Source organism: Euprymna scolopes, chromosome 2, assembly GCF_053919585.1.
Source record: "Euprymna scolopes isolate OS-2025 chromosome 2, ASM5391958v1, whole genome shotgun sequence".
Taxonomy (NCBI): domain Eukaryota; kingdom Metazoa; phylum Mollusca; class Cephalopoda; order Sepiida; family Sepiolidae; genus Euprymna; species Euprymna scolopes.
The window spans coordinates 37391371-37418870 of record NC_136483.1 but is presented as its reverse complement, the minus strand read 5'-3'; the positions used below and the strand labels follow the sequence as shown (position 1 = coordinate 37418870).

Below are 27500 nucleotides of genomic sequence, written 5' to 3'. Positions count from 1 at the left end.
TACATTCTCCTAAGTGTTATCAAAACCCATCTATTACGTTCGTTCGATGTTTTATTCTAGCAGACAATAATAATCAAATCAAGGAACAATAATAATAAACCGTACTGACAGTACCATATGAACCAAACATTAATAATAAAATGTACTCACATTCCACTATAAATCAAACATTAAAAATAAACCGTACTCACATTCCAATATGAACAAAACATTATAGTAAAATGTATTCACATACCCATATGAACCAAAACAACAACAATAATAAACTGTACTCATATTCTTATATGAATCAAATAATAATAATAATAATAATAATAATAATAATAATAAAATGTATTCACTTTCCCATATAACCCAAACAATAATAATAAACTGTACTCATATTCCCATATGAACAAAACATTAATAATAAAATGTATTCACATTCCCATATAACCCAAACATTAATAATAAACCGCACTCACATTCCAATATGAACAAAACATTAATAATAAAATGTATTCACATTCCCATATGAACCAAAACAATAATAATAAACTGTACTTATATTCTCATATGAATCAAACAATAATAATCAAATGTGTTCACTTTCCCATTGAATCAAACATTAACAATAAAATGTACTCAGATTCCCATATGAACCAAACATTAATAATAAAATTTAATCACATTCTCATATGAGCCAAACATAAATAATAAAATCTACTCCCATTCCCATATAAGCAAAACAATAATAAACTGTACGCACATTCCCATATGAGCCAAACATGATTAATAAACTGTACTCAGAATCTCATATCAATCAAACAATAATAATAAATGTACTCACAATCCCATTTGAACAAACATTAATAATAAACTATACTCACATTCCATTATAAACCAAACATTAAAAATAAACCATACTCATGTTCCCCTATGAAAAAACATGATAATAAAATGTATTCACAATCCCATATGAACCAAACAATAATAATAAACTTTACTCACAATCCCATATGAACCAAACAATAATAATAAAATGTACTTACATTCCCATATGAAACAAACGTTAATAATAAAATGTACTAACATTCACATATGAACCAAACAATAATAAAATGCCGTTTCTAGACGTATTTATTTACTCTAACTACGACTAACTCATCGTTTTTCCCTCAAAAACTGCCTCCATTAATTCTTGTGTGTTTAACTACATAAGCGAGTGTTCATACAGCTTTAAAATCGCCATTATAAAAGAAATCTAACAAACCGGGCTTAATTGGTCTCCTCAACCAGAAATACATTCCTCAATGAATTAAAAAAAACAAACAAAAAACAAAACATGAAACAAGTCCTAATTAACAATCAATTCCCGAATTATGTGACATATGAACAAATCAAATTAACCATTCGAAACGTAAAATAACAACCAGTCAACAACTTTTCAGGTCAAAAATCTAGTCGAATGAACAAACATAATATATGAATCTCAATGACTCTTAGGAGAATATATCTGCAACAATATAAAAAACAAACTGTTGTATTGGCTAAACCGCTACTACACTTTACTGAAGGCTCACATTGCATCTTTCTGATTCCAGTTCAACCTCCAGCATTTAAAGAAACACAGAAACACAATTTAGACAAATTTTAGTTAATAACACCAAAATTGTACATTACGACTCCAATGTAAAAAGACTGAAAATCCCTGAGGCATTGTATATACAGACCAGCAGCCCTATAATAAACAATATTAATATAATATCTTAAAGTGCCTAAACTCCAAAATATCTTTTGGGGAACAAAAAAATCTACCATTAACCCTTTTCAATTTTGCAAATTATAAATATTATAAACTTTAATAGCCACATCTCAAATATGGCATTTCATCACTTATACATACTTAAAAAAAAAGAAGAAAAAACTATAAAAAAAGTCACACAGTTCGAACCCAGTCGACAATACCATGCCTAAGGACGATTGAGTCGGTCAAAAATATTTTTAAAAAAAACGGCCCCCCCCCCCCAAAAAAAAAAACATGGAACCTACAGACGACAATTCAACAGAAATACGCTTACCCGTTGTAAAAAAGTAAAAAAAGTTGGTAAGAAACAAGGGCTTTGAAAAACGAGGGCTTCATAAACTTATTGTAAACTAGCAGCTCACCTAGCGTTGCCCGGTCGTAAAATATGCATAAATATTATATTTTAATTAATGCAGAATTCTTATTTATTATAAACAGAAATAGCGTAATGTTAAATTTCTTTTCAAAAAAATGAAGTAAAAAACCCAAAGAAACTGAGACATGCGCATGGGAGTATTATGTTTTTTCTAAACAGTTCACGTCTTGTTAGTAAAAAAAAAATACTCGAGCTGAGATCGAAACTGAAGCCTAAAAACAGTGAGTCAAGTACGATAACCATTAGACCAGCTTGCTGAGATTTTTAAAAAGTGTTTTCAAACCCTGTGAAACAGTTGACAAACAGATAAATATCTGATGATCTCCCAAGTACCAAATTTTCAATTTTGACCCTTTAGCAGCCCCTTTTCTGGATGAAAATCGATTAAAAGTTTTTCACATGTCCAAATACCCTATATACCAAATTTCAAGTTTGTAGATAAAAGATTTGTTGAGTATATAGGTTGAGAAGTGTCCTAACACTCACATACATTCTCATTTTTATAGATATACAGATATAAATTGAAACAAGAATAGTAAACGAATATATAATGAAAACTTGTCATGTGATGAGGTCGTGTTGTAGCTGTTCTGTTGTTACGAAACCATCCTCCCCTGCATTACCGTCTCCTTTGTGTATAAAGGGGTAGTGTAGCATATTCGTTCTTCATCATATCATCCATTCAGAGATTACCTTCTTTTTGTTGGGGGGGGGTGCGAATAGTGCAGTATCTGTTCTGTAGTCATGAGACCACATTACCTCCTTTAAGGGAGAAACATAGCGTACACCAACAAAAAATTGTGACAATCAGCTGTCCATTAGCAAGTAAAACATTTACGTTATATATACTAACATAAAAATATGCATTAATTTTGGTGTGTGTGTGGGAAGGGGCACAGTTATTTTTTTGTCTTCATTATAAACATACTGAAACATTAAAAGTAGAGATTAAAAGTCCATGAATACATTTTTAATATACTTTTAAAATTTATAGGTATTTTGTACCACAACGATGTAAACTTGAAGTTTTCAATCCACACTGTTGGAATGTTGAGTATCATTGAGAGGCATTGATTAGTTACACCACAGTTAATGCATAATGATAATAATAATAATAATAATAAGTTATTAATTGTACCTACTTTGCATTGCTTGAGAGAGTCTTTTTACTTATTTATTTACTTTTTCTTACTTTTTACTATACAGTTATTTATTTACCTTTTTGGTACTAAATTAATATACTTTTTAAATAAGATTTTAATAATTTAATTATTTCAGTATGCTTGTGTGGTGACAATGCAAAGAGACCAAGGAATAAGCGACCATGACTAGCATGCGCCAGCTGCAAGGAAACAATAGTTGTACACGGGAATGGATCTGGAACTGTCTGATTCGAGACGATGGTCGTGGTTATGCAAAATAATCGCTTTTGGCAGTCCAAAAGTGTTGAATAAAAGGACACTTTTCTTTAGACAGAAATTATTTTTGAACACCACACAGCTCAGACAGTTTGTAAGTGTTTGGACTATTGTTGACAACCTTATCTGTGTGAAAATTGAATAGACCAAACCTGACCGATCATGGTTTTGTACGATGACCCAGGCCAAACTAATAGCAACATGATTAAGATATTGATTTAAAAGTCAGACTCAATAACCACCCATATCACATTTAAATGACTATCAAGCATCTCTAACACTAATGTTTTGATCAACAACTCCTAGATATTTATTCAGTATAAAAATTTTATCTTCCGATTTTAACCGCAAGTTTTTTTTATCCTTCTCACAGTACTGGCACCAGTAACAGAAGCTCTGATACTATCTGCAGTGCCACCAGTAACTCTGCAACGACAGTAACAGTACAACTGACTCTCTTAGTTATTCAAAACATTTTTTTAAAATTCTCTTTTCACCCCAAACAAGGCACAGTGCTACTTTGATGTAGGGAGCTACTATCGGGGACATAAGTTGCAGGGATACCATGTAGGGAGATGAGCAGCAAGATGTCTGTTCACATTACACTTGAACTTCTGCATGTCAGTACAGCTGTGAAAGCAGGAACCTGGAAGGGAGTTCCAAAGTCTAGCAGTTCTGGGGAAGAAATTATTGGAGTAGAAGACTTTCTTACATCTAGGGATCTCTACTGTGTAGGAGTGGGATTTTGCTGCTTATTGGATTTGTCAGGAGTATTTATGTTGAGGGGGTACAAGGGCTTGTAGTTCATCGGAGCATTCACCATTAAAATACTTGTAGAACAGACAGAGGGATGCAACATTTCGTCGATGGGACAGAGATTGGCAACTTTCTTTTGAACCCTGTCCAGGAGTGAGAGACAAGTAGCAGATGCACCAGCCCAAATGTGACAACAATACTCCATACTTCGGCGAATGGTGGCCTTATAGATGTACAGGATACTTTCGGGCGTAAGTAGCTTTCTAGCATGGTAGAGAAAGCCCACCTTCCTCGCAGCGGCCCTGGCAATGCTCTCAATGTATCAGTTCCAACTCATGTTCCCTGTAAACGTTAGGCCAAGGAGTTTAAAGTTTCAGGCAATATATCTTTAGCCATTGCTATTGGTGGTTGAGAAGGTTTCTTGTAATTATTGAAGGAAACAAGCTTAGTCTTGGCAGCATTGAATGTGATCATCCATTTTCGTCCCTATTTTGCAACAGACTGGAGAGCATCCCAACACCACTAAGAGAAATCATCATGATACACTGCAACAAGCTAACACTTAGTGATTCAAGACAGCAGGCGGTATTCCAATACATAATTAACCCTTATCCTCGAGTGGCCTCTTGGCCTTGATAAGTGGTGATGCCTTTGTAACAAAACCCAAAAAACATCACAGTGGCAAAGAGGCATATTGATCTTTTTAAAAATAAAATCACTCTTTATTATGTTGCACATGGATTTACTTCCCTTTGTTCTTGTCACGTTTCATCACAACCCTTTTAATATTTAGAGGAAATCGTAGTATACTGGACAACTGCCCGTCGTCTATCTCATTTGTGCTACTACATTAAGAAAAAAGCGATAACTAATGTTGTGAAGGTAACGTTGTTTTAATGTCTATTTATACATGTAAATAGTTTTCCAAACTTTCAATCTTTTAATATATGATGCATCGTTTAGAATTCTAAAGTCAGTTTACATAACTTTCTAGTCGCCAGTTTAAAAGCTTCCAAATTCCTTTCAATTTTTGAAAGACTACGAAATGATCGTTTTTTTTTAGTTATTAACAAAAGATTAAAATGGCAGACATATTTACAAAGAAACCGAAACGCATTATGTTGAATTTAATTTAGTAATTAAATAATTTTTTTAAGTAAAATTAAAAAATTTTCTTTTTACTTTACAGTACTGTATTTTTTATTTCAATAAATAATTGATTAATCTTCGATTACTCTATATGATAAAGTAAAGTTGGTCTATTTCTCAACTTTTGTCGTCGATACCTTCCATCCTGCAATATAAATATTTCATTCTATAAAGCTATTTTCTTTTCTTTAACGTATTATTAAGAACAATAAAATTTAAGTAGGTTAATTCTTTTGCAAATATACTTGATCCTGCTGGGATATTTTTCTGAAAGAAGCCATTTTTTTATCAGCAGTAAGTGTAATTTAAAATGGCTGCCATCGTAGTTCTCAGCAGCAAATGCTATATTACTTGCTACATTACGTTTTATTCATATAAAGAATGTAAAAAAAAGCAGTGTGTTAAGACCAATACTTTCAAAAATCAGCAAGCAAGCTTGTCTTAAAACTAGATTACCTTTGTTACATAACGAAGATTGTTGTTTGAATGGAAAAGTTTCAGTGACACCTTAAGGATCAGAGGTGACCTCAGAATGGAAATCATCAAAATCATAAATGCTTTTTTTTTTTTTTTATATTTCTCGTATATTCTAATGGAAATCAACCAGGTGATATCCCAACAGCAACTGTGTAATAAGTATAAAAACATATTTTTGACACTTGCTCAGTTTGGGACTTTGGCCCTAATGGAGTCTCTCTGATTACTTGCCTTCTGGCACTACCGGTCAGTATGCAAGCCTTCTAGACCTTTTCCTCACAACTTCCCCTGAGCTATGTTCATGTTCTGTTATATCTCCTCTGCGATCCTCCAACCACTCTGTTGTAGCAGTTAAGATAAAAATGAAATGTAATAAGTCTTCAGACGTACCTCTCCACCGTACTGTATTTCGATACTCTATGGCTGACTGGGATAGCTTCCGTACATTCATATCTGACCTACCTCCGAATTCCATGTTTAAAAAGTATGTGTCCTCTATAGTATCAGACCTGACCGAATGGTTAATTATAGGCATTGACCGATTCATACCATCCAAAAAATTCCAACAAAAACTTAACAGCCAGCCATCGTTCTCCCCTGAATGTGCTGTTGCCATCGCGCACAGAAATCATTTTTTCCATAGCTACCAACTTAATAGATGTACTGAGACTAAAGCTGTTTTCAGGACTGCTAGCAACCACTGTAAAAGAGTAATAAAAAATGCAAGAGAGCTATATGCTCAGTCTGTTAAATCCAAAGTAGCTGAGCAGCGGCTTGATTCCCACCAGTTTTGGCAAATAGCAAACAGGATCTTGAACAGAAGCGTGCGTTCTATCTCAACTATCATCAATGGACCTGAGGTCATCTCGTCAGCATCAGACAAGGCCAGACTATTTGCCAAGAACTTTGCAGCTAATTCTACCCTATGCGACAAAGGCCATCAACTCCCCATATTTCCTCCTATAACAGACAACACGCTATGCAACATACAAATATCTGTGTGTGAGGTTGCCAAGCTAATCAAGAACCTTGATTCCAGTAAAACAACTTGCCCTGACGGCATTCCAGTTATAGTGCTGAAAAAGCTCCAACCAGAACTTGGCCCCATACTTATAAAACAGTTTAAGTGTTGCCTTAAGGAGAAGTGCTTTCCAACACCCTGGAAAACCTCATTAGTATGCCCTGTATTTAAGAATTCAGGTGAAACGTCATCTCCCTCTCAGTACAGACCAATAAGTCTCCTGTGTGTCATGAGTAAATTGCTGTAAATTAAGTTGTTGGAATCCATATTAAATAAAGAAGTAGTCAACCTACAATACTATATCATTGATTACTGTACATGCAATAACCCTTATCCTTGAATGGCCTCCGGGCCTTGATAAGTGGTGAACCCCATGTAAAAAAAAAAAAAAAATTATGAGAGAATTCAAAATGATGAATGGAATGAACAGAATTCGATTACTTATGAGGACGGTTTATGGCAAGTATTTGTTAACATTGGATCTGAAGTATTTGTTAACATTGGATCTGAAGTATTTGTTAACATTGGATCTGAAGTATTTGTTAACATTGGATCTGAAGATGACTCTGTTATAGCATACAGAGTGCCTGTCCATGGTAATGATGTTTCAAAAATGGTAAATTCTTGGAAATAAACTGTTTATAACAATTCCGTTAAAATGTTGAGCAGATAGAGAAAGAATGCAAAGTTCCTTGTAGTTGTAGTTGGAAGAGGAGTTCTTGCTCTGAATATCTTACAAGAAGGAACCAGAGATTGGAACTCTGTCGAGCACCTTCCATGGAAATGAGAAGAGAAAAAACTAGTATTGTTCCTTTTGTGAGAATGGGGCTGTAGAAAACCGGGGAGATCATCTACACCTTTTACACCTCAAATTAAAAAAGCACAACTTCAAATTAAAAAACACAACTTCAAATTAAAAAACACAACTTCAAATTAAAAAAACTAAACTTCAAATTAAAAAACATAACTTCAAATTAAAAAAAGACAACATCAAATTAAATAAACCCAAGTTCAATTTAAAAGCACGTGACATTATGTTAGAATTATTCATACTCAAACTTTGTAAGGTAATTTGCATAACATCACTTATGCAAATTACCCACTATTACTTGTAGTTGCTCGCAACAATAAAAAAAGAAAAGTTTCTAACAATTAACATTACAATAATTTAAAATATGGAAAATAACAATGGATCTCCGGTAGTTGTGCGATCAAGTAGAGGAGTCAAGAGAGGCACAGTACGTGGTCAGTACAAACGCAATCGAAATTCTCCTAAGCGTCGGATTCTGGAAGCCGCTCGAAATAGCAGGGACTGGACAACTGTCGCAGAGAACTGTGGGATAAATAGGAACACCGCGTACGCCTGGGTGAATAAACAGGCCAAGGGGCAAGACGTGGAGGATAAGCCGTGGGGTGGAAGGCGACATGGGAAAGTGAATCCGGACATGGTCAACAACATGCTTGATATAATCGGAGAAGATCCTACCATCACTCTCAAGGAGTTGGCCTTGAAGATTTCGGAGATGCATGGAATCAACCCCCCAATCAGCGTTACTACCATAAATAACCATCTCGATGGTAGACTCTTCACTGTAAAACGGGTTCACAAGCAAGCCGAGAATGTCAACACTCCGGAGAATAAGGTAAAACGTCGTATCTATGTAGAAAGGGTTATGGCCGCATTGGGAGCTGGTAAACATGTGGTGTATTTGGATGAGTCAAACGTGAACTTATTTTGTACTCGGACCGTTGGACGATCCGCGAGGGGCCAGAGAGTGGTGCTACATGTTCCAGGCTCGAAAGGTCCAAATATTCACATGGTTGCTGGTATTAGTCAACAGGGACTCATCAACTTCACCCGCAGGCGTGGCGCCTACAAGCACCCGGATGTCAACCAATGGGTTGCAGAACTACTCAATTCTGTCTTCGCAATGGGATATGATGCCGGACAGGTAGCCTTGGTAATTGACAACGCCCCGTGCCATTCCCGAGTGGAACAACTACACGACCAGGCAGCTTTTGCAGAAGTGGAGTTTATTCGCTTGCCTCCATACAGCCTGGCTCTCAACCCCATCGAAATGGCCTGGTCAGCCATCAAAGCCGTCATCAAGAGGGATCTACCGAGCGTTATACATGTGCCACAACCGGAAGATATCACAAAAGTGGAGCACCGTCTTCGTCTTGTGGAGACCGCCATCGACCGAGCCTACCAAGTGGTAACTCCTGCCATGTCTCAGGCATTCTGTAATCGGGTTCAACGCCATCACGCTAGATGTCTCAGGGAAGAGGACCTCCCTGTTGGAGAATAAATGGTTTATCTATCATGTAATAAAATTTTAATTTAATTTGAACTTGGATTTTTTTAATTTGAAGTTGTGTATTTTAATTTGAAGTTGTGTTTTTTTAATTTGAAGTTGTGTTTTTTAATTTGAAGTTGTGTTTTTTTAATTTGAACTTTAGTTTTTTTAATTTGAGGTGTAAAAGATGTAGATTTCAGAGTCGATTAGGACGTATTTGACTTATATAGGTAGAGGATTGTATTAGGAGTATCAGGTATTAGGAGTATCAGGTATTAGGAGTATCAGGCACTTTTTGGAGTCGTAGAATGATCTAACCATTTTTTAGCAGCAATGGCAATTGATCGGATGTCTTCCATTTTAAATCTAGAGTTAAAAGTTAACCCACAGAGCTTATTCAAGTAAGAGGTTTCCTCAAAGAAGAGAAAGTCATTCGTTTCAATGGGAAAACAACAGGAATCTGGTGGTGAAAGAAGAGAAGCATTGTTTTAAAGGTGTTCAAATCAAAATGAAAAGCCATTTTTCATCTGTTGAACCACATGCTCCAGATCAGCACAGAGAGAGAGAGAGAGAGAGAGAGAGAGAGAGAGAGAGAGAGAGAGAGAGAGAGAGAGAGAGGGACAGACAGACAGAGTTAGAAAGATCTTCTCAGACATTACTTTCTCCCTCAGTAGGAAAATTAGTTTATTGCAAATCGCCTGAGGCGCCTATTCCAGAAAATACTGAAGGATCTGATCCATGCTATTTTATAACCTTTCAAAGTACTCCTTCTGAGGAGCTAAATTACCTACATTAAACAACTGAACTTGTGCCAAATCTTTACCTCTTTGCAGAAGGAGGGTTGGAAGGGTAAATACAATTTAGGACTTGGCCCAACATCATCACAATTAAGTGACATAATGACAACGACAACAAGGAGCAGCAGCAGCAGCAGTTGCAGCATTCATCCGATGGATAGCCATGTTGATTACGACAAATAGCAGGGACAACTAACAGAAGCAACAACATTAGCAATACAACCGACTCTCTTAGTGATTCAAGATGGCATTCCAACGCTATTAGGAGAAATAATTATAATAAACTGCAACAAGCCGACTCTTAGTGATTGAAGACGACAGGTAACATTTCAATATTACCTTATTATCATGGCAACTGCCCTATTTTTAACATTTCACCGGCAAAAAGACATATTTATTCTATCAAATAAAACCACGAGTTTGCCTCCTTTTGTTGTTGTCATGTTTCATCACGTCTTTTTGTTTTTACTTGTTAATAAAAGTTGCAGTACTCTAGAGAACTTGGCCTTGTCTATCTTATCCGAGCCACTGCTCATGCTAAAGAATATTTTAACAACCATTTTTAGATATATTCTCCCTCGTTATTTCTGTAATAAACCTTTTTAAAAATTTATTTTTTACTTCACCCCCAAACAAGGCATATTATCACTGAAGTGTAAGGAGATACTGTGATAAAAGCTAGATTTATAGGGGTAGCCTCAGTCGGAAGTTGATCAGCAAGGTTTTTGTTCAGACAGCATTTAAATTTCTGCATGCTGAAACAGTCGAGGAAATAAGGAGGGAATTCCAAAGACAAGCAGTCTGAGACAAGAAAATCTCTTGGCATTTAAAGTGAATGGGTGGGATTTTGTTAGGAATGCAACACTGCGGCGATGTGAACTTGGCAGATAATAGGGGATCTATTTTACATTTCAAGCAAATTATCTTTTAGTTTTTTTATTTTCTTTTCTTTTATATCTTTTCTTTTATATCTTTTATTTTTATCTTTTATTTTAATAGTTTTTTGTTTTGTTATTTCGAGTCAACTTTTGTTGGACGTTACAAATTTATGGAAACAGATGCTAAAAAGTGATCGCTATTTACTTGACTCCCCACAAGGACAAAGTTAGACATAATGTCGATTTTTCTATGTGGGAGATATTCAGCTCCCCAAAAGTGGAGACTCTGGATAGGATAACCCCCCCCTCCCTCAAGAAGGATTTATCTTACTTTTACTAAGGACAGAACAGATACTACATTTTAGATTAAGAAAGTAATAAAGAACGCAAGAGAGTTGTATGCTCAGTCTGTCAAGTCCAAAGTAGCTGAGCAGCGGCTTGGTTCCCACCAGTTTTGGCAAATTGCAAACAGAATCCTGAACAGAAGCGTGTTCTCTATCCCAACTATCATCAATGGAGCTGAGGTAATCTCGTCAGCATCAGACAAAGCCAAACTCTTTGCCAAGAACTTTACAGCCAATTCTACCCTTTGCGACCAAGGCTGCCAACCCCCAATATTTCCTCCTGTATCAGAAAACACACGATGTGATATACAAATATCTGTATGTGATGTTGCCAAGCTAATCAAAAACCTTGATTCCAGTAACGCAACCGGCCCTGACGGTATTCCAATTACAGTACTCAAAAAACTTCAACCAGAACTAGCACCCATACTTACAAAACTGTTTAAACGTTGTCTTAAGGAAAATTGCTTCCCATCACCCTGGAAAATCTCATCAGTATGCCCTGTATTTAAGAATTCAGGTGATCGTTCATCCCCCTCTCAGTACAGGCCAATAAGTCTCCTGTGCGTCATGAGTAAGTTGCTGGAATCTGTGTTAAATACTGAAGTAATCAACCATCTCAGCAAAAATAACCTTCTTAGTGACACACAATATGGTTTCCGTTCTGCTAGATCTACAGCAGATGTGCTTACAGTTATATCTCATAGGATTAGCGAATCTCTTGACAGAGGCAACCTTTCTAGGGCAATTGCTCTTGACATATCAAAGGCCTTTGATAGGGTATGGCATAAAGGTTTACTTCACAAGATATCCAGCTATAGTATAGCTGGAAATGTCTTCTCAATTATTAAATCATTTCTCTCTGATAGATTCATAAGAGTAGTAGTTGATGGGCAAAAATCAGAAGCTCACAGTATAAATGCTGGAGTACCTCAGGGGTCCATCCTGGGCCCAACTCTTTTCCTGATCTACATTAATGATCTTCCAAATCACATCCTTACATTATTCGTAGACATTTTTGCTGACGACACTACAATCTATAGTAGCACATCTAAGACAGTAAACGACCAAGTTCTCTCCGATTCTCTCTCCTCTGATCTTGATCGCGTTGTACAACGGTGAAAGGAGTGGCTGGTTACTTTTAATGCATCTAAAACCAAGCTTCTATCTTTACATCATCAACGTTCTGATCCCCATCTGGCATCAATTAAAATGAATGGCTCTCGTCTTGGGGAGGCCTCAAGTTTTGACAGGCTTCTGGGCCTGATCTTAAATGGAATACGTACATCAAATCTGTTGCCAAGGCCGCTTGAAAAATGGTCAGATCCTTCTATAGATCCAGTAGATATCTCACTGCTGATGCAATTCTCTATCTATATAAGAGCCAGATACGTCCAAGGATGGAATACTGTTGCCACATATGGGCAGGAGCTGCTAGAAAAGACTTGTCCTGCCTTGATAGGGTTCAAAATAGACTTCGTGGCCTGGTGGGAGATGTCCTTTTCCCTTCGCTGCAACCTCTATCTCACAGAAGAGATGTTGCGAGTTTGTCTCTGCTTTATCGTTATTTTCATGGAAAGTGTTCGATTGAGCTTCAATCTATGGTCCCCCCCTCGCCAAACTTTCACAAGAAACACTAGACTAGCTGAAAACATTATCAATAATTTTCCCCACTCTTTATCTGTGCCTAAACCTAAACATAGATTCCATGATCAAAGTTTCTTTCTTAGAACTGCACGCCTGTGGAATTGTCTTCCGTTTTCCTGCTTTCCAGCTGTCTATAATATGGTTGTCTTCAAGTCCAACGTGAACAGGTTTCTGATGAGCCGTTCCACTTAAGTTAACAAATTTAACGAACTTCCATTACTATTGATTACTATATTGTCCTTTTGACTACTGTACACTCTTTAACCCTTATCCTTGAGTGGCCGATCGGCTTTGATAAGTGGTGACGCCTATGTAAAAAAAAAAACAAAACAAACTTTATAAAAATTATAATTAAAATTTTGAACAACTTAGGCACAAAGCCATAAAAAATGTGGGGAAATGAGGGTCGTTTGCCGTATTTTGTTGATTCTATTTGTCTATCCTACCCTTAGCTAGAATTATTGCAATCATCTTAACATCGAATTTATTCTACAAACTTTTCTACTTAAAATTACTTAAAATTCAACTAAGCTCCAACATCTGTTCCATCATCGCAATGTTGCATCCCTGTCCCTGTGACACAAGTATTTTAATAGAATTAAAATATCATCATGAACAAATGAACTCATGGCACCTTTATCCCCTCGACTTATACATATCCCTGACAAACCCGTTTAGCAACAAAATCTCACCCTTTCACTGTGGAAATCCCTGGAAAGCCTTCTACTCTAATAACTTCTTTTTGACTGCCAGACTTTGGAATCCCCGCTTTCCGCTGCTTCCTGATTCCCTGACTATACTAATATGCAGAAATTTAAATGTACGGTAGAACCCCGGGATACGGTGACCATAGGATACAGTTTTTTTCAGGTTACGATGTAGAATACAATGTTTTTTCTTGCCTCTGGTTACGGTATTTACCCCGCCTTACGGTGTCATTTATAATATTATTTGATTATATGCATGTGTATTATATACTGTACTGTTTTTGTTACTAATTTTTAATGCCGTATACCGGAGTTTGACTGTAATGTAAACCGATATCTCGCTCAGCTCCTTCCTGTAAACACAGCTCAAAATAGTCGAATCTTCCGTCCAATGGCAATATGCCTTGTTTGGAGTTAACAAGAGTAATATATATATATATATATATATATATATATATATATAAATGTCCCCAACCTAAAGGTAAGAACACGTCACACAATTATATTAATATAGAGCCCAGACTACTTTAATTCCTGGACAACACTAAGTGCTCTTGCTAGTATAAAAACTATTTTAGGAGAAAAAAAAAAAATTTCACTAATCAGACATTTATACAATATGTTTGTTTGCTAATAATGATGAGAATAAATAAAAAGGGAGGAGTTAACTGATTCTTTTGCCTATTGTATTTATTTTGTATTGAGCCTTTTTTACCTACCTTATTTAATTGCAGCTTCTAAAAATTATGCCTACAAAGATAATCAAACAAAAGAGCATATGATTATCTAAGAGCATATGATTATCTAAGAATTATAATTATGTTTATCTGCTATAGAGTCCGGCTATGTAAAGTTGACCCACATCAACCATGCTGCTCAGTAAAAACTGAAATCTTCCTCATTTTTTATGATAGAAAATATTTCCACCACGTGAGAGGTCTACTCAAGGGAGATGATTAAAAGCTAAACATTTAAAATCATTTATTTTCTGAACTCCTGTAGGAAGTAATATTATTTAAGGACAATTATTTGCAAAACTGACAATAAATATATTCACTTGTTTTAACCTACGTTTAAGAAGAGAACAGAAAAATGACTTCTGAAAAAAAAAAAAAAATAGTCACATATATATGTAGTGTATGTAACAATAAATTAATTTAGTTGTTTTAAAATACATTTAAGGGAGAGTTTTTTGTAAAAGAAACCAACCATTAAGAGAAAAATAAGTTTTGAAACACCCCTCCTTCTCCCTCAAAAAAGAGCTACCTTATAGACGCTCAGTGCACACACACTCCTTTGACCTAGTTTTATGAGCCCTGCCTATACATGCATCTGATTAGAATTAGAGTTAGGGTTATGAGTAGGGTTTTATATGGCATAATCACATTGCTACACCGGTTCTCATTAGATAACCAAAGTTAAGCAATATTGAGCCTGGTCAGTACTAAAATGGGTGACCATTTGGGAATTCCAGGTGTTGTATGCGCTCTCCGCTTATTTTGGCATTGTTTTCAGTCATCTAGCACTGTTGTATTGTCGGATTTATATAACTGTGTTTATGTATGTCAAGTGTATATAAGTTATACGTGTTTCTGTAATCGATGTTTGTGTATCGTCTATTGGTTAGAATTATAAGGACAGTTACTTTTCTTTGTATATGTGTCAATCTATTGCGAGTATATTTAATAGGTTTTCTATGTGTATGTGGGTGTTTTCACATATTCATGACAATAACGAATGGGACAATAAACAGACAGTCTTTAACAATGACGAATAACACTCTTATCATCTTAACACCGGACAGATCACATACCTTATTCATTGTCTCTCTCTCCTCCGGTGGTAGGTACCTGAAATGAAGACATCTTCTTCCGAATGGAACACCCAAAACGTTGAGTTTTCATTTCCAGATCTTCATTTTCAAATGTTCCACGTCTTGGAGTTTGCAGCTCTTAATCTTCTCCCTTACATCTTCCTTAGTTGGTCCGTAGATGCTTCCATCGGACCACAGAGACAACTCCTGTCCGCTAAATACTCCAGTGGCTAGCTAACTGCACAACTCGTCTCTTCGACTTCCCATTATAGACTAACTCCTAATCCTGATTTCTCCTGACTTACGTGTCTCTTACATCAGTCAGAGTGGACAATCTTGTTTGTCACGTAAGCCACATCATTGTTTACTTTTTTTTTTTTTTTTACATAGGCATAACCACTTATCAAGGCCCAGAGACCACTCGAGGCTAAGGGTTAAGAGTGTACAGTAGTCAATTGGATAATATAGTAATCGTTAGTAATGGAAATTCGGTAAATTTGTTAACAAGTGGAACGGCTCATCAAGAACTTGTTTACATTGGACTTGAAGACAGCCATATTGTAGTAAGCTGGAAAGCAGGAAGACGGAAGACAATTCCACAGGCATGCAGTTCTAAGAAAAAAGCTTTGTTCATGGAATCTACGTTTAGGTTTAGGCACAGATAAAGAGTGAGGGGGATTATTGATAGTGTTTTCAGCTAGACGAGTGTTTCTTGTGAAAGTTTGGTGAGGGGGGGACCATAGATTGAAGCTCAGTCGAAGACTTTCCATGAAAATAACGATAAAGCAGAGACAAACTCGCAACATCTCTTCTGTGAGAAAGAGGTTGCAGGGAAGAGAAAAGGACATCCCTACGAGGCTACAAAATCTATTTTGAACTCTATCAAGACAGGACAACTCCTTTCTAGTAGCTCATGCCCAGATGTGGCAACAGTATTCCATCCTTGGACGTACCTGGCTCTTATATAGATAGAGAATTGCATCAGCAGTGAGATATCTACTGGATCGATAAAAACCAAACCAAATTCTAAGCTAGCGTTTTTTATGCTTTTACTCTGTTCATAACATTTTTTCCTTGAGCCAAAATTCCTCAGTTTAATATTTAACATAAATATTTTAACTGACTTTCTTTTCTTTTTAAAACATTTTTCTGAATATCTTTTTAACCTAAAAAATTTCACAATTAATCATCATAATCTGTCTGACCCTTGGCAATGCCCACTACAATATAACAGATACTATGCTGTGATCATAGCCAATGGGTCATTAAATAAGAGCACTTCTCCTTGCCATTGGACTCAAGCAATACCAATTTAGGAGACGTGTGGTTGGGATTGCAAACTCTTGCCTCACAATTACACTTAATTAACCAAGCTCTAGTCGATCACCTTACAGCTGCTAAACTTCTGACCGACCAACAATATGGATTTAGGCAACTGTAATCTCTGAGCATATATACCATTCACTTGACAAAGCCCGGGAGGGTAGAGCGGTAGCTCTGGATATATCTAAGGTTTAGGATATGTCTAACATAATTATTAACACAACTAATGAGTGATATATATATCAGTCATTGTGAAAAGGTGCAATTATTGTACAGATGTCTTTACTTGCAAACACCAGGGAAGAACCCTCAACACTCTGGACGTAAAATAAGGAGAAGCAGATCACGTAAGTATGGAAAGCTAACCCACGTCGAGAGAGGAATGGAATGATGTAAATAATTAAAAGAGAATAAAAAGAGAGGGAAGAGAGAGAGATAAGAAAGAGAGAGAGAGAGATAAGAGAGAGAGAGAGAGAAAGAAAGAGAGAGATAAAAAGGGAAGTGAGAGAGAATAATTACATCTGAAAAATTGATATTTGATTCTGCATTGCAAGTTAATTACTAAACTATCAAACTGTGTTCCTTACACACAAAAAATTCTAATCTATTTCATATTTTAATTTACTTGAATAATAAAGTCTTGGGGTCTTCTTTGTAAAAGAGTAAATAATTACTGACGAGTAATATTCTTACATACAATCTGGGTTGGTGCAACTGACTCGTCTGAAGTAGGACATTTCTATAGATTATATAAAATGCACAAGCAGTCCCTAATCACGTGTATCCCGCGCAGGTGACATTTTTTAACAATGTAAATAGTATTCTGTTTTATTTTACTTCAGTCAAAGTTTTCAGAAATCAAGGGGGGCCCCTTCCTGTGGCTAATACTTGATCTCTATATGAGATATAAAGATATTTGAATATTCCATTAAAGACGTTGAGAACATAATTTTCCTCTCCCTAATCAACCATTTAATTATGTTATAGTTCATCTTTCTCGTTGTCTCTTAGTCTTACTGGATTCCAGGACATTCATTCATATAATCTACTTGAGGTAACATCACTTTGAAACGGTGCGCCATTCCTCATAAAACCAGTATGAGTCATTCATGCCGAGATCTTATTTGGGACGCGAATACTATGTGATTTTGAATATTTCGTCAGGATTTACTTGAAGGGAAAAGTTTCCTCATGCCAGATTGTCATGACAAACCTCTGTACAGAGAGACCTTAGATACTCGCGGGTAGTGTCTAGTAGGCATTCAAGTTCTCTCCAGTAAGCATTCAAAGCTAGTATTTCCAGAGGATGACTGACCAGGCTCAGCGTTGCTTAACTTCAATGATCTAACGAAAACCATTGTGTCAACACGATTCTGCTTACATTGATGTAAAGCAAAAAATAGTTTATGTTTTTTCTAATAAAAATAGTCAAATTAATCTGAAGTTTATTTATTACTGATTAAATGCTGAATATTTTATTTGAATCTAATATTTTTATAAAGCAGAATACATTAATTCCTTTACCCTCAACTGGGAACTTTTCTACAGGGAGGGGTCGCTTTTTTCGCTGATATTTTCGAAAGTCATCCCCTCTTTTCGATTGTCTAGCCTTAATTTAAACCTACATCACTTCCGGTTTGGCGATGAACGCAACGGCAAAGACATCATGTTTTTTTTCACGTTCTTTTCCTCCTTTGTGGCACGAGGTTGAGCCTGCCTGCCTGCCTACAACCACTTATTTATTTATTTATTTTTTTGGTGCTCACAATTTTCCTTTTTTTTTTTTTTGCTCAACCAACACCCTTATACACACCTCCACTTTTGTTTCCGCCTTCGCGTCACGCATTCGAGCCTGCCTGCCTACTACCACTTTTTTTTTTTTTGCTCAACACACACCTCCGGGCACCCAGGCTAGTACATACTAAAATAGAATGAATGGAATCTGGAGAAATAAATTATAATTTTATAAAAGTATTCATTGCTTATAAAGCTACTACATTCTTTTTTCAGCTGTAGAATTTAATGATACCTGGTTGCAACATTATCTCTAACATTTCAGAGAATCGATAATTAATGCGATTGGCTTGCACCTACTTGCGTTTTGCGGACCCCAGTATCTTGTGGCAATGTTCCAGGACGACAAGACATCTCCACAACACAACCATACCACAGTAATCAAGCTTTTATAGAATCACAATAAATAAGTTTCATTTTAGTGAAATTTGTTTCCTTGTGTGAAGAGTGTCATTGAAAGAAAATATGTTTCTAAGCAAGTTTTGAGCAATCTTTTACAAATCCGGCAGTGAGAAATTTTTTATCACGTTTTTATGCAATACTAGACTACCTGTGACCCGTTGGGATAGTCTATGTTATAGCTAACTATGGGATAGTGAGTATATTAATTATGCCAAAAATATACGTCCTTGCACATACAACAATGGCCACCAGTTTTGATATGAGAAATTACATTACTTACTATCCGGAAAACTACTTACTTGCGGAAAATTTAAATGTGATATTCGTTTTCAGCATACCCGAAAACCTGTTCAAGTCGTCATTTTAAAGAAAAATGTTAAGGTAAGTTAAGGTTAAATAAAAATTTGTCAAAACTTCTATTTTTATATTTGCTTTAAAAAAAAGCTACATTATATACAGTGTTGGTCATCCGTATTTTAAATTTTGTCTGACGTCATTTCCGCCGAATGGCTTTGTAAACAAACAAGTGTGACTCTTATCGGAAGCCAGTATGTCATAAATCACTTATCATAAGTCAACGGCTGTTTTTAACAGGCTACAAAGTCTTAATAATCTTCAAAGTATTAATGAACATTCGCAAGTAATTTTAACGTCTTTAAACTGCCAATTACGGAATCTAGTGCAATAAAAAAGATTTTAAAACAGTTTAAATCGTAGAAAACTAAAGCAGCTGCTACAGTCTGAATTGACCAGAGTTGCTGGCTGGGTTTGGATGAGAATTCTAGAATCTTCTGTCATGGTAACCAATTTTTCAGCAATGTTCTCCTCCAGGTTCGGAGTATAGTCTGGACTTTTTTTGATTGGTGTGTCTTCTGGGGAGTTCAAAAGTTCCTTTAACCATCATAGAAACTTTGTAGGGGGCTGTCACCTAGGTGCTCGTCCTGCATGAGTGTATGGACTCTGCTTTCCTCTGGCGCAGTGTTGCACTTCAATACCTTTGCTTTTAATTCCTCATGGGTACTGCCTGGAGGCGGGTTTGTAATTAAGTCCCGGACTGTTTTTGGTAGAGGTGCAGGCATGCCACAATGCAACACGCAACTGCCTTTGAAGAGGAACATTGTCTATTTCGAAGAATGTGTCTAATCTATCTGCGCAGACCACACTTTTGCATCGTCCGCATATGAAGGCAGTGATACGAAACTCATTGCTGTTGTTTAGACACAATGAAAATTTATACAATAAACAAACCAATACTTTCATTAAATAGAAACAACAAAAATTTTTTTATGGACTAACTGTTCCTTGAAATCAGCAAAGAAATTACACACGTAAAAAAAATGTTTTTGTGTGTTTGTGTGTGTGTGAATATGAACTGAAAGAAAGTGGCTTATTAGATTGTTGCATTAGTTGCCGTCGTTTTTTTTAAGAAAAAGATTTTTAACAGCAAAAGTAAGTTCGTGTGGGACCGAAGCTTCAAGTTTTTGTGTGAATCCCATCGACTGAAGGTGGCATGAAATTGTCGCAAAATCACACAATTCATCTTTTCACCCAATTCTCTACATGTCTGATTGCCATCTTCCTTCAAGAGAATCTGAGTTGGTCTTCGTCTATCTTGATAAGTTTTCCGGAACAAAGAGCGTCATTGAGGTCAAAATTACCGTGTTTGAATCTGGTAAACCAATCTCGAACAGTTCTCTCAGCTATAGCGTTTTCTCCATATATGGCATAAATATCTTTGGTCACTTCACTCGCCTTTTGACCTCAATTAAAAGCGAAAAGAAGGAATATCGAAAATGTGATTTTTATCTACTTGACAATCCATTTGACGGTTCTGAAAAATGAGGAAAAATTATATGAGCAAAAAACGATGGCCATTATCTTGTAGAACAGAATAGTATTTTCTAATGATATATAACACTTTGCCAAATATCAAAACATGTTTAGAACAAAACTTTTTTATTATACGGCGTGAACTTATGCAACAACCTGATACTTTAGCCGCGAGGGTGGAAAACCAAAATGGCTGCACGTGTTGCTATTGTAATATCCGTTGAGAATTATTTTGAGCAAGTCGAAGTTAAGTTGAAACGTGTTTGGTGGTTTAAACACGAGTTTATCGACCTAACGTGTTCGTTTGTGAAGGTATCAGTTTGTTGCAGGAGTTTTCAGCTAATGTGTTCGCTTGTTGGGATCATCATTGTAATAAGTTTGTAGTTGTTCATTGTGTCTCTTTGCGAGTTGTCGAGTTGAGTGTGTCATGTCGATTGCGTGCTTCTGGGTTGTAGCGTCGAGAGTACGTCATACGTTTTCGAGTCTTCGCGACAAACGAATCTGTAATGAGTGGTGTCTCTCTTCTGTTGTAGGTAGGAACTCTCGTTGGTTCTCGCCATCAGGGTTGAAATCCAGCAACCAAGATATCGCTCTGCTACACAATTATATTCAACGTTTTCATTGACACATGTATATATATATATATATATTTTTTTTATTAAATTTTATATAACATTTGTAACAGTTACATTTTTGTGGACTATTTTCTTTCCATATAAACTAATGTTTTTATGCCGAGTAATTCATCTATAGTCCAAAGAACACACTTTGTGTTGGATCTACTTCCGCTGAACCACTTACACACTTTTTTCTGCTTCTTAACCAATTGAACATAAGATGTCAACTCAAGCAGACGCGAAGCGCGTCTGTCCAAATCATCATCAGCAACATAAAACTTTTTCATAACATTTGACGTCAAATGTATTTTTTAACTTGGGAATCACCACTTATCAAGGCCCAAAGGCCACTCGAGAATAAGGGTTAATGAATGTAAGGTGGTAGTGTAGTAATCGTTAATTGTGTAAATGTGGTAGAATATGATTATTTATGGAAACGGCTCAACAAGAACGTGTTTACCTTGGAATTGAAGGTTACCATGTTGTATTCAATCGGGAAGCAGGACAGCAGAATAGTGTTCCACAGGCGGGCAGTTCTGGGAAAGAAGCGTTATTCATGAAATCTGCGTCTAGATTTAGGCATAGATTGTTTTCTCATCGTCTTTCTTTTGTTGGCTGAACTGTGAAATAAAGTCAATAAAATATGTTGGAATGGATTTTGTCATTAATTAACCTTTTTTTTTTACCAAATGTTCTATTTGGACACTTTTGTCTGTAAAAACGTAAAATATAATGATTTTATTAAAGTTGGTTTTGGAATGCAACATTTGTGTTTAATGATGAAATACGGTGACATTTGTTTTAATGATACCCACTTCATACTTCATTAGCATAGCTTCGTTATAAAACGGACACTGACTTTTCTATTATGTTTTGTCTCAAGAGGCCGTCTTCCCAAATGTTACCTCATCCTATGTGCTAGATGATTGGTTTACTGCCGGTGTCTGGATCCCCGTCCCTCGTTTTGAGGGTAGCTGGATTCCGTACTAAAGCTTAACCGCGGGTTTAAGTTTGTCACCATGGAATGGATAACAAAGCCTGATTTTTTTTTACACAGTGATCACCACTTATCAAGGCCCGGAAGCCACTCAAGGATAAGGGTTATTGCAAGTACAGTACGTTAGTGTGGAGATTCGATGAAGTGTTTACTTAAGGGGGTGGTTCATTAGGAATTTGTTAACATTGGACTTGAACACATCCAAGTTATAGTCAGGTGGGAAGCAGGCAGACGGAACAGAGTTCCACAGGCGTGCAGTTCTAAGAAAGAAGCTTTGTTCATGGAATCCGTGTTTTGATTTAGGCACAGATAAAGAGTGGGGAAAATTTTTCACAGTGGATTCAGCTAGACGGGTGTTTTTCGTGAAAGATTAGCGAGGGGGGACCAGAGATTGGAGTTCAGACGAGCACCTGCCATGGAAATAACGATAAAACAAGGATAGGCTCGCAACGTCTCTTCTGTGGGAGAGAGGTTGCAGGGTAGAGAAAAGGGCATCCCCCACTAAGCCACGAAGTCTATTTTGTACTCTGTCAAGGCAGGATAGGCTATTTTTAGCAGCTCCTGTCCAGATATGGCAGCAGTGTTCCATCCGTGGACGTACTTGGCTTTTATATAGATAAAGAATTGCATCAGTAGTGCGATATCTTCTGGAGCGGTAGAAGGATCCCACCATCTTTCCAGCGACCTTGGCAACAGACTTGATGTACATGTTCCATTTCAGATCAGGAGTAAAGGTCAAACCCAGAAGCTTGTCAAAACACGGGGCCTCACCCAGACGAGAGCTATCCATCCCAATTGATGCCAGATGGGGATCAGATGATGTAAGGATAGGAGTTTGGTTTTGGATGCATTAAAGGTAACCAGCCACGCCTTCCCCCACTGAAACACGCGTTCGAGGTCAGAGGAGAGAGAATCAGAGAGAACTTTATCATTTACAGCCTTTGATGTGTTGCCGTAGATGGTCGTGTCATCAGCATAGATGTCAACGAATGATTTAAGTATGTGTTTAGGGAGGCCATTGATGTAGATCAGGAAGATAGTTGGGCCCAGGATTTACCCCTGAGGGACTCCAGCATTTATATTGCAGGCCTCCGATTTTTGTCCATCTACCACTACTTTTATGAGCCTATCAGAGAGAAATGATTTAATGATTGAGAAAAAATTTCCAGTTATACCGTAGCTGGAAATCTTGTGAAGTAGACCCTTATGCCATACCTTGTCAAAGGCCTTTGATATGTCAAGAGCAATTGCCTAGAAAGGAAGCCTTTGTCAAAAGATTCACTAATCCTGTGAGATATAACCGTCAGAACATCTGCGGTAGATCTTGCAGAGCGGAAACCATATAGCTGGTTTAATTGAATTATTTAATGTATACGCAAAGATAACGGAAATACAATATTTTTGATAAGTTATTATAATTTGATAATCGTGGTTAAATAATTAGAAATAGGAGACGATTTGGAAAAAAAACTTTCAAAAAAAAAAAAATATATATATATACCCCCACACTCTATGTTAATTCATTCCAAAGAAAAAAATGAGATTATACTTTGTTTAGGCGATTACATGAAACCATCCTAAAAAAACTTACCAGAAAAATATTTTAGACATTATAAAAATTATTTTAAACATTAAAGTTTCGCATGTAAATTTAATGTAAAATAATTATCTAGTTCCGGATCTCAGGCAGGCGATATTAATCACGCACAGCCGGATTATATTTGCAATTATTTCTGACCAGTAATATATCTCCACGCAGACAACACCGGATGAACATTGTTAGTCGTCAACAAACATACAATAGTGAATACCAACGTATTTATTGTCATCTAAATTATATGCATCTGGATATAATGATAATATTGCATTTTTTTTTCATATGCTACAGGATAGAAACATATTGACGACAGGACACACATTTTTTCATCGAACATAAAACTTGACTAAACCATTAAAAACAATGTTAATTGCGATAATGAATGATACTCTATTACTCTTGTTGCATGATAACAAGCTGCAAATTAAGTGACACTTCTGTGATCTGAAATGTTAATAAAGGAAAAATATGTTGCTTTTCTGTAATTAAACGCTTAAAAATTAGTAAAAACCTGTTTTCGTGCAGTCTGTAGAGTTCTGTGCACACAAAATGAATGAAAAAAAAATGGCCGTCTTTTCTCTATATATGCTTGCGACATTGTCGCCTAATATGCAAATGAGATGCTTCCGATTGGATATAAAAGGCCTGATTTTTCAGAGACTGGGTTGATTTTGGATTTGGATATCAGAGTAGCAACTGTTGTCAGCAGTGCGTCGTCTTCTAGAGTTGAGTTTTGACAATCGTGTTGTAGCGAATTCTTGGCAGCGATGTGTCGAATTTAGTCTTTGATTGTTTTAACAAGAACTTAACCATGTTAGAATATAAGTTATTTGATTTCATAGATCATGCCTTACACATATATTCGAAACGTCTCCACTATAGAAGCCCGAGTGTTTTGAGGTGTATGCTGAGCAAAAAAAAACAAAAAAAAACCCAAAATACAAAAAAAAGGTCAATTTTTTTAACTTTGACCCCTATTATGACCCCTTAAAATTTATTGTTTTTGGCTCAAATCAAGTTATTAAGTTAGATTCATGTCCAAGGAACCTTTATTTAAAATTTCAAGTGTTTAGACTATAAATTGTCGGAGGAGTTTGGTAGAGTTCTCAAAGGTCAACTCGTTGAACTTTGACCCCTTAACAGCCAAATTTCTGGCCGAAAACCGATCACATCGATTTTTCCCAAATCGCAGTACCCTGTATATCAAATTTCGAGTCTGTAGACTAAAAATTGACAGTTATTGCATAGGGAAATGTACACAGATACACAAACAAACACACAAACACACACAGACAGACACTTTCACTTTTATAGATATACTAGCATGGGTGCCCGGCGTTGCCCGGGTATTTGGAGGTGTATGTTGAGCAAAAAAACAAAAACAAAAACAAAAAAAGCGGTCAATTATTTTTAACTTTGACCCCTATTATGAACCCTTAAAATTATTGTTTTGGGCTCAAATCAAGTTATTAAGTTAGATCCATGTCCAAGGAACTTATATCTAAAATTACATCAAGTGTTTAGACCGAAAATTGTCGGAGGAGTTTGGTAGAGTTCTCAAAGGTCAAATCGTTGAACTTTGACAACTTAACAGCCAAATTTCTGGCCGAACACCGATCACATAGATTTTCCCAAATCTCAGTACCCTGTATCTAAAATTTCGAGCCTGTAGACTTAAAATTGACAAAGTTATTGCGTATGGAAATGTACACACATAGACCCACAGAGAGGCAGATACACAGAGACGTTCACTTTTTTAGATAGACTAGCATGGGTGCCCGGCGTTGCCCGGGTATTTGGAGGTGTCTGTTGAGCAAAAAAAAAAAAATTTTAGAAAGCGGTCAATTTTTTTAAACTTTAACCCATAATATCTAAAAAAATTATCCAGTTAGATAGAAACGTAATTTACCTTACCTTTGCTTTCTTTTATTCGTTTTTGGACAACTTTTTTCAATCTGTGTATAGTAACCCCCTCCGCCTTACCCAAATATTAATTAAAAACTCACATTTTTGAATACAATAAAAAAGAAAACTATTTAGCGTTTCAACGTTTTAGCAACTTTCGGCTTAATCCACTGAATGTTGGTCAAGCCCAAGTCATGATTAACGGTAACTCCCGAGGATCCGGATCCAATTCTGCAAGAGTACCATTTTTTTTCATTTTCGCCTTTTTTTACTTTTTGGAGTGGATTGCTGAACTAAGAATATAAGAAACATGCATTTTCTCTTTTTATGAGGATTTTCCATTACACGAAATTAAGCCACAACAACGCGTGGCAGGGTACAGCTAGTATATATATATATATATATATATATATATATATATATATATATATATATATATAATAAATTCGTATTCTGTTTGTTTGTTCATAATGACGTTATAACATATATATTATGTATAATATAATAGCAGACGACGTCATGTATGATGTCACGTATGACGTCATGTATGGAGGAAAAAAAGAAAGTAGATTCCCTGGGCAACGCTGAGTAGCCTGCTAGTACACCACACACACTTCATTAGCTCTCGGTTTTGATATTCACGGAACAATTTCCTACCCAAACACGAATTGTATAAACTTTCAGAAATGGACATTTGCTTACTAAAAATTGACTGTGTCATTTGTAAACTTATAGTCATGTACATGTTTTGCTATTTAATGATGTTTTTCTTGATTTTTATTTACAAAACTCTGTTCATGTTAAGTTAGCATTTACTAACCTGTGACCTCAGTAATCAATTTATTTTCATTTTAATATACATGGACGTTTAGTTTGCTTCATTTTCTTCTTTCTTAACTTTTATACCCAATTTATATTGATTGTCGGTATCATCATCCAAACTGGCACTATTAAGGCTAGGGACAATGTCACATCTGGCATCATTCAGGCTGCTTAGGGGTCAAAATTAAAATATTGGTACGTGGGGGGGGGGTCATCGGATTTTTATCTGTTTGCTAACTGTTCCACGAATACGCATGCGTGAATGGTTCACATGCCAACTTCCTTATGTTACGAATAAGTAATTTTTTAAGAGCATTTAAAGATTTTCTCAATCTGGTCTTATAGTTATCGTACTTGACTTCCTGTCGGTTTTGGTTTTCTTCTCAGCTCGAGTAGTTTTTCATTTTTTTTTGCTTACAAAAAGTGAACTGTTTAGGAAAAAAAACCATAATAGTCGACGGATTTTTAATCTACACACTTAAAATTTAGTATCTAGGATATTCACACTTGCGAAAAACTTTTTAATTGATTTTAATCTGGAAAAACGGGCTGCGAAGGGGCCAAAATTGAAAAATTGGTACGTGGTGGTCAGCGTGTATGATTCACATGACAGATTCATTATGTCAAAAATAAGTAGGTTTGAAACACTCTTTAAAGATCGTGTTAATGATTGACTCATCTTCTTTATGTTTTAATTTGGATCTCAACTCGAATTTTTTTTTCTTTTTACAAGAAGTGAACCGTTAA

The 27500-nt window shown here is 36.1% G+C and overlaps 1 pseudogene; it reads left to right on the top strand.

Annotated features, from left to right (window-relative positions):
- Positions 1–15021: 15021 nt before the first annotated feature.
- On the top strand, positions 15022–15139 carry LOC145241882 (5S ribosomal RNA; annotated as a pseudogene).
- Positions 15140–27500: the final 12361 nt, after the last annotated feature.